Source organism: Nematolebias whitei, chromosome 11 (assembly GCF_014905685.2).
Source record: "Nematolebias whitei isolate Nwh7 chromosome 11, NemWhi1, whole genome shotgun sequence".
In the NCBI taxonomy this organism is placed as follows: Eukaryota; Metazoa; Chordata; class Actinopteri; order Cyprinodontiformes; family Rivulidae; genus Nematolebias; species Nematolebias whitei.
This window is the reverse complement of record NC_056508.1, coordinates 2,631,522-2,640,896: the sequence shown is the minus strand read 5'-3', so window position 1 is coordinate 2,640,896 and position 9,375 is coordinate 2,631,522. Positions and strand designations below refer to the sequence as shown.

The 9,375-nt window shown below is 39.4% G+C and overlaps 1 protein-coding gene across 1 annotated transcript in view; it reads left to right on the top strand.

The window, feature by feature from the left end:
* The window catches only part of fam120c (family with sequence similarity 120C), a 158,552-nt gene that overhangs the window by 147,721 nt on the left and 1,456 nt on the right, over nt 1-9,375 (top strand). The window lies entirely within an intron of this gene.

Sequence of the window (9,375 nt, the reverse complement as noted above, 5' to 3'; positions counted from 1 at the left end):
ACTCACTGACACATCTGTACTCACTGACACATCTGTACTCACTGACATTTAACACAGGGTGATCGGATTTAGATCTAGTTTTTCATTGATACTGATTCTGTTTATGCTTTTGTTATTATTCCTATTTAACACAAGGTCATCTGATCTGATTTAGTTTTTCATTGTTTCTGACTGAGTTTATGCTTTTTGTTTATTTCCTTGACTTTTGACACAACGTGATCTGATTTAGTATTTCATTGTTTCTAATTGTTTTCAGTTTTATATTCTTATTCCATGTGCTGTAAATATATCTTGCTACTTTTTATTTGATGATGTGATATTTTTGTTAAGCACTTTGGTAACAGTTTCTGTTTTAAATGTGCTCTATAAATAAATCTGACTTGCCTGGACTTGACTTTGATTGGACCTCGGTGAAAAACATGTTGTTGTCCACTCCATATTAAACACTCGACACTCACTGTCCACTTTTCTTTCCTTTGATAAGTTCGTTTTTACAGAATAGTTCATTGGGCAAAGCTAAAAAGTGAAGAAGAAGAAGAAATTACTTCTTCTCCACTTTTACTTTACCTCTAATACACGCCAGTTTCTGTAGTGCGCCTCTACTGGGGAAATTCAGTACTGCAGGTAAATCTACACCAGATTGTTTTTGCTCCCTATTAAATGCAGTTTTTTAAATAGAATTTGGACAAGTTCGGCGGTCCAATTAAAGAGCCCAATGGGCCGTATACAGCTCACAGAACAGGGTTTGCCCATGCCTGTTTTAAAGACTTTTTCTTATTGAATACATTGTTCATAAAGTCTTGTGTGAGTTTGATACACTAAAGACAAGTCTTTCCTGGCACGTCAGGACAGATACACTGTGGAGAGAGCATGCAGCAAGCCAAGTGGCCCCATAAGTTTATAAAACGAGGGTGAAAGACTGTTTTGATGGTCAATGCAGCACAAGTTTGTTTTATTCCGACAATATCACAAATTCATACAGAACTGATGATTCATTTAAATTGATGAATTACTCAACTGGCTTATACCCTATTGAGCTGCAAAACCACCAACATGAGTTATTGATTTAACCAAGTCCAACATCCATCCTTCCTGTTACCAGGAGGCTTTCATACATGGTTCACAATGGTCTCCATCCTGTACGGACCTGGGACTGTTGTGAGGAAAGATTTTTTTTTTTCCTCTTTCTGGCCTGCTGTGGTTATGGACAACTCGCACTTCAAAATTGGTTGTTGGACAGAGGAACCTGACAAAGACCATTTTATGTTCCTAAATCATATGAGTTTATTTTTGTGGCTGATTGTTGGGACTTCCATAAGCAGGTTGAATTTTAAACAGGAAACATCAATCTTAGTGAACACCGGCTCAAAGCACTCGGGCCAGGGGCCAGATTTCCAGCTTGAGAACAAAACAACTCGCCGGTCCGCTTCAGCTTCATTTTAGTTGATAGGCAGAGATTACATCTGAAGGGAAGGTCTACCTCAATCCAAGGAGTTGGATTGTGGAATGGTCTAGAGAGTGATGTGAAAAATGTCAAGTCAATGTGTACATTTAAGAAAAAGATCAAAGCTGAATTGTTAAAAAAGTATATATGAAGTACAAAGTTTGTTTTCTTGTGTTTTTGAAACCATTAGTGAAAAGGCCAGACTTCAGGGGTATCTGAGGCAGGCTTGAAACACAAGAGTCAGGGTGGCTTCTGGGTAATACCAGATGGCTAGGCCTCAGACCGACGAAGCCTCTTGGATGAGGGGCGAAACGTTTCTTTTTAACAAAAAAAACGAAGTCCAGATGACATGATTCAACCTTTTTTGTTTATATATGAAGTAGCTTAGTGTGTGTTTTGTATTAGAATTAGAAAAATTAGAAAGTTATTCATTTTGTTCTGTTACTTGAAAATTATTATGATTGAAATAATTGTTTGAAAAAAGGGGCAGATATAATAAGATTTTTTCTTCTTTCTGCTGCCTTTCATTTTAAATCTTTTGTATATTTTTTATATTGTTATGGAATTGTTTTGTACTTTTTTAAATGAATAAACTTTATACCATACCATACCATACCATACATCCAATCACACTGAAGCTTGCGTTGTCTTGACCAATTACTAGCAGCAAGGTGTGTCGTAGAAAAGCAGGCTTATGTATGCCAAGTTTGTCACACCGGGACAAACTACAGTTTTACTGGAGAGCGCAATTAAAAACAAGTGGTGCTCTGCCTTCTCAGTAACAGGTGGCAATTTCAGCACCTACTAAGGTGTCCAGCACCGCCTACTTTGACAATCCCCTCCGAACGAATGGAAGCGCAGGTGCATGAGTCAAATGACCGATTTCAGTCGCTCTAGCGGGTAAGGCACAGCATTTCAATGACTATTTTAATTTGTGTCAAAAGCACAGACTTGAAGCTGCACACCAGTTTTTAAATCGTGTTGATAGGCCTAGTAAAACCAGAGTTATGATAAATAATCCACGCCACATCTTTTGTCTGAAAATCATTGTAAAATAAATTAAATAAAAGCTGCAGCAAAGACTCTGGGACAAAACACCCCCATCACCCTTCACTTTCACTTTCCACCCTGCCAAGCAGATGAACAACCTCTCCGCTCCTTTCTGATGGAGGTTCCAAGTTATTTGTCAAAACTAGGGCTGGGTACCTTTCTAAAACAAATCGGTAAGGGTGTCGGTACTTTCACTTTGGTGTCGGTTCCTGGACGGTTCTTTTTTCGGTACCAATTTTGTAACTAATATTAATTCTAACAAGAATAAAATTACGTTACACATTACAGTACAAATTATGAATTTTATTTTTAACTTTGGTATTTTTCCATTCCAAGCAGTTTTCTTACATAAAAATAAACAAATAATTTCCAGTTCAAAAGACCAGTTACAAACCAGTGACAGGTCAGTGTCTAATGTTCACTGCTACACTGAGGATGACACAGGAGTGGACTTTCACTCCTGTCCTGTCCTGGTCCCACAGAAAAAATCCTGTCCTGTCCTGCTCCTGGTAACACGACTCCTGCTCCTGTTTTTCATTTAATTTTTAGGAAATACATTGAATTTGATTTGATCTTCTACCCATTCCTGTTTAAATTACTTTTTGTTCTGCAGGTTTATTTCAAAAGATATGTCAACAGGAACAGTTCATCTGTGGTGAAATAGAGACATTTATTTCCTTAATCCAAACACAAACCTTCACTAAATATCATAAAACAATAATCCATGGCCTGTAGTCCATATAATGTTTCTACGGAGGATCAGCTGCTGAGTCTGTTTCTGGCTCTTTTGAATGTCAGTTCCAGTAAAAACAACAAATCTAAACCAGTCCATGGGTCACACCATGTCTACCTTACATGAAAGAACCCAAACATAACAAGTTGCATTTTACTAATTTATTGATAAATTGTTTCCTTTAAACAGTGACATCACTGTCATGTTTTAAATTGTTTAAACAAACAAACAAAAAAATAAAAATAATGTACCAAGCAGAGAAGTCAACAAATAAAAATGTTTAAATTATTATACATTGGACGACGTCCTCAAGAAGTTCAGTGTATGTGGTCGAGGTAACGAGCTCGTTTGGGTGAAGCATGATGTCGTGCATCTTCCCAGACTTCAGAGCATCATTTACAGACTGGACCATTGCAGGTCTGGTGTTCCACCTCATCTCTCCACAGCTGGACCAGTCCAGAGCCTTGTGGAACCTAAAAGTGAAAGAAGACGTGCACGAGTCAAAATAGTGTCACAGCGACTACAAGTTACAATCTGTTGGTCTTTCTTTTGGAAATAAATATTTTATCAAAAACAAGAGATTTACAATTGAAATTAAGTCAAGAAAATGTGACATTTGCAATTATAAATTACAGAAGCTCATTTTTCTTTCTTTATTTCACTTATCATATTTTATAATTATTTAATGAGCCTCACAGGCAGAGATTACAAGATGTTATGTATCTTACCTGCTCTGTTGAAGTGTGGGACAAGGGTCTTTGTGTCCAAAGCTGTTTAACAGTTTGCTTCCAGAGCTAACAGCTTCCTGTGTTAGGTAGAACAATTAAATTAAATTAAAGACAAACAAAAAGCTTAGTGCTACTTCTTGTGCCATGCTTTATAAAACAGCCTTTGAATAAAGTATTTACTTATGTAGGTAAACAGATGTTTTAAACCTGTTAAAATACACCAGAATGCAGGAAATAGCTGCTGCTTTATTTAAAAAGTTTTGGGGGAGGACCCACAGACCTCACACCAACATGTCCCCCCTACAATAAGTTATTATAATGTGTAACCAGCCTTTCATATAAAAACTGGGATATTTTTACCAGAGAATACGTGCACTTTAACCAGGAAGAGTTTTTTTTGTTTGTTTTTTGACATTACAAACAGCAACAGATAATGAAGATTTTAACCTAAAAACCCACATAACAAAGCAGAGCATCATTTTTAAATGAAAAGGGACAAGGAGGAGAAAAATGTGCTGTTTGAGTTCATTTACTGACGGTAAACAAAGCAGCTCCTCACAGCTGACACTAAAGTTTAAAGCAGCACAGCACCAACACAACTCTCATGAAGTTCAGGTTATTTGACACGTTCCTGCCTGTTCTGTGACTTTAATAGACAGACACTTACTTCTTACCTTGCGTTGCAAACTATTTTCAGACTCTGTACCGCTTCGCTCGCTGCTCCTCCCCCTCTCGGTGAAAAGCTATGGCTCGAACACTGGACTCATGGGAAATGTAGTTCTTTTGACTTGTGTTAAAGTGAAGGCTTACTGAAAGAAAACTACAAAATAGCCGCGCCCGTGGTTTTTTTTTTTTTTTTTTTTTTTCATTTTCATTTTTGGTTATTGATTGGTTCCCGCTCCTGTCTGCTCCTGTTAGCTTTCAGTCCGGTCACGTCTTGGTTACGTGAGTTATAATGAGGTTGACTCCGGTCCGGCCGGATTCACGTGACCGGCGGTACTCCCGAAAAAAGGTCATCCTCTACTACACACTGAGGATCTTTTCACTGAACAGTTTTTCTTCAGAAACATCGTGATGTCTGTTTTCTCTGGACACAAACCAGCTGCTCCTGGCTGATGGTGTCTCCAGCAGTAGAACATGTTCACTCTGAGGCTGTAGATGATGATTGTTGCACACACACATACCTGGTTGTCAGTTTGACATATTGTCCCTCACATTCCACCAGCAGGTCACTGGATTCACTGAGGTAGGGTTGATGCAGACTTCTGCACCTCTGTGTCTCTGCCTGAATCTTCTCTGTGGTTCTCTGGGGTTTAGGGCTCTGATCATCTCCCTAATTGACATGAGAACACAACACATCAACAATAACATGGTTGTGTTATTATTGATCAAAAAACATTATCTAGGCTGAGAGATAAAAGCTTAACTGGTCAACAAAATCTTTTACAGCTAAACTTACCTCCTCCATGCAGCTTCCACTGTAGAAAAAGCAGCAAACTTAACGACAAAGTTTGTGACTGTCCTGTGGCCCCCACCTCACTTTTCTTTTGTCTGTCTGTCCTCACATCTGGGTCAGAACCTCCTGTGACAACATAAGCAAACGGTGAACATTAGCTGAACTGTTTAATCCGATGGATGAGCACATTTTTACAAGCTAAGCTTCATCTGTTATTGTCAATCTTTAGTTAGCTTCTGAGTTTAGCTAGTTATGTAGATAAAATAAATTTACACACTAATATCTTAAAGTTAGTGTTACAAGGATTCTAGTTTAATTCACTGCGATGTACGTGTTAAGCTGCAGTAATGTTAACAAACGTAATCTCACCAGCTGAAACAAACACGGCTCCGTCCTCGGAGTTCTTTGAAGACGAGTCGGGCCGTGGAATGTTGATTCAGTTTGTTCAACACTCACAGACTGACTTTAATGCTGAGAGGAGGAGGGGAGGCTGCTGTCCTTCTCTCTTCTTGCAGAAAAACACGGAGCAACTTTCTGCTCGTAAACAGAAAGTTGCGTGTGTTGTCGAAGCCGTTCGACAACACACTGCACATGTGAACCCCGTCTGTGGGCGTCACCAGCCCTATAGACATACAATCTGTAGGGCAGCTCTATACAGCTCTGCGTGTAAACACGTAGTCTGTTTATCAAATGTCTGGTGTTTTACCTGCCTGCGTGCTGAAACCATGTGACACGTTCAGCCAATACCGAAACGACACTGAAAAAAGAGTGACGTTTCAATCCATACACCGACCGGTGCAGTTCGGTCGGTGCCATAAAAGAACCTCGGTTCGGTACTCAGCCCTATTCAATACCAATAAATACAGGAAAAATAAGAAAAAGATGTGGAAGTTGAATGAGTTCAGCGCACGATAAAGTCACAGCAAGAGCAGTAGTGAGTGATGAGGTGGGTGATGAATAGGGTGATCATGGTTTGTTTTAGAAGAGGAAGAGCGGACCAAGCCCAGGTCTGACTCCGCAGAGAAGTGGGTCCAGAACCCCTTGGCTGGGCCATCAGAACCAAGCATCAGTTCTGAGCTCTGGAGAACAAAGGAGGATGTGGATGTTGACCCGGAAGGCAGACTAATAGAAGAAAATACACTTTTTTTAAAAATTACCAAAAAAACAAATGTTTTGTCAATTAGAAATGATAATAATGTAGAGGTTTTAAACAAAAAAAAAAAACACTTAAAGCATTAAAATAAAATAAAAATAATTAAAATTAAATATTTATTTGAGGCTGACTGTTCCAAAAGACTAGTTTTTAATGGAGGAAATATTTAAAACTAGTATTTTTAAGCAGTTAAATAAGAAGGTTGATTTCCCCCCTGAGTAACATGAATAATTAAAGTTAAAGGGTTAAAACCGTCATATTCAAATAAGATAATAATGTCTGTAGTTAGACAAAACAAAGTGAAGTTTTTGAGCAGCATGCATTCTGCTGGGACTGCTGCAAATAAAAAAATTAAGAAAAATTCCTTGTGAAATAATTATTTATTAGCTTCTTGTAAATGTATGTTATCTCCCGTACAAATTTGTTACATCTGCTGCTAATTATGACATCATCATTATTTTCATGCCTGTGATGCTGGTAAGCATAGGCGTCACATCAGTTATATGTGAAGGGGACATGTCCCCCTCACATTTAAAACATATTAGTTTGGAACCACACACACACACTTACCTTGAAATATGAGTTCACCCAGCGCTGTTTCTATTTCTTTGTGAACAAATCCATTCCATTTGATTAATAGGAAAATACTCAAACCACTAAAAGTCCACTCTGGGTGTTCCTGATTACTCCCAACAACTCTCCATACAGTGTTTCCTCTAGATCGCTTGGCTTGGCAGGGCGCTCATCTTTTCGTGAGTTTAATTGATGAGGCGGGGGGGAGAAGGGGGAGACACCTCTGTGTTGCGCGCTAGCTTAGCACTATGTTTTTGCCGGCCATTGTCAGTGGGGGTGGGGGGTTCTTGGGATGCTTGAGACAAGCGGAGCGTGCTCTTTTCAAACAAGGAGAGCTGTTGGTCAGGCTACTTCTTGTTGCTCTCTAAAATAGTTATTGAATCAAGTGTTTACATCTGTAGGTAAATGTTTAACAGCTTGTTGAAATACGCCAGAGTAAAGGAAATGGCATCTACTTTATTCAAAATCTTCTGGAGGAGGACCCCCAGACTAGAGCTGTCATTTTTAACCCGAGCCCTAAGCCTGGCCCCACCTGACCCAAATTCGGGCCGGGCCATGATGATGTGCTGGCTGGGCGGGCTGGGTCGGTGTCGGGTTTTCGATTGGGTGAGTGGATCAGCCACGATCCAGTTATATGATAACATGGCCTGCCATACATTCACCAGCTGCACAAGGCCATTTCACCATGAGCTGACAGGCCTTGAAACCGGTAAAACGTTCAGTTAAGCTTCAGATGGACTGTACTGCCAGGACGCGATCCATCGCCCAAATGGACGTTCATTCAGACGCTGCACTCAGCGGACGCGCGCGGCCGATGACCCAAACAGATGAGACCCCAAAGCAGACGTGTCAGAGCAGCCCGCGTGTCTGAGTAATGCAGAAGAATGCAGCAGAACCAGGGTTTAAATGTTCTTTTATGATCATGAAAAGACAAACAGGTGCACCTTTCATTCAGCTGCGCGTCCCCGACCGTTAATAACAAATTAAAAATGTCAAGGTTTTTTCTGGGTTTGGACATGTAATTACTGTTAATTCGTCAGGGCGGGTGGGGTTCGGAAATGATGATTGCGGGCTGGGGCCGGGTTGGATCTGTTTTTTTGGGCCCGAATGCAACTCTACCCCAAACCCCCCTACCAGTGTGCCCACCCCCACCCCATTACAGATGCTTCTGATGCTGTTAAGACATTTTCATCAGTGTTTAGTTTGTGTTCACAAAAACATTTTCACTGCACACAACATCTTTGTGTTGATGTTGGAAATGACTCCAGCTCCTGCTCTGAAAGTTATTGAGAACGCTGGGAGTCCTAAAACCAGCTCTGTGGAACTTCTTCCTTTTAGATTGTGATACTGACTATTCTAAATTTATTACAAATTAATTGACTGAAATGTGTGTGTTCAATGTGTTTGCTGTGGGGCAGTACTCTGGGGCACATTGTTTAAATTCAAACACGTCGTCGTTGCTTGAAGTTGACTCGTGTGTTGTTAAAAGCAGTTTGCACTTTTCAGAGAGCATTTTTAATAAACGTTGGCAATATGTCATGATTTTATTCCTGTTGCCACCACAAAGTTTCAGGCTCAGGATTTATTTTCTTTAAGCCGTGTGAACAATATTTTTCCTACGTGCACTCCGTTCACTCACATCCTTGATGAACGCTACGGCAGATCAATCACACATTTATTCAAATCGCACTCTTCTCTACAGTTACTTTTTTAGTATCAATAATATTATTTCTCCTGGTCACGAGAGCATTCTGACTATTCAGAATTAAAATAAAAGATATATACAATCGCGTGATTACCAGTAGAAATTAATAATTTACTATTTAATAAGAAGCAGTTGATAAGTAGGTTTTAAATATTGAAAATGGTGCAAACACCAGAAAGTCTTAAAAATTAGGCCACCAAAAAGTGGCCTAGACATTTATGTGATGTTTATGGATATTTGTAACATAATTTTTCAATTTGTCATTTTATTTGTTTTTTTAGAAGTTTGATTGTAATATATGTTGTTTTTTTATTTTAGTTTTCTTCTTTTAGCCTGTTTATGTCGGCACAACCACTTATTTCACCAACTTGTCCCGAACAGAACTTGTGTGTGTTTTAGTCAGAAACCTGTTGAGACCAAGTTCAAAGAGCTGCTTTTCATTCATTGAATTAAAGTAGTTTTCATTGAGATTGTAGTAAACTGTGGGCTGCTGCTGCTGCTGCTGCTGCTGCTGCTGCTGCTGCTGCTGCTGC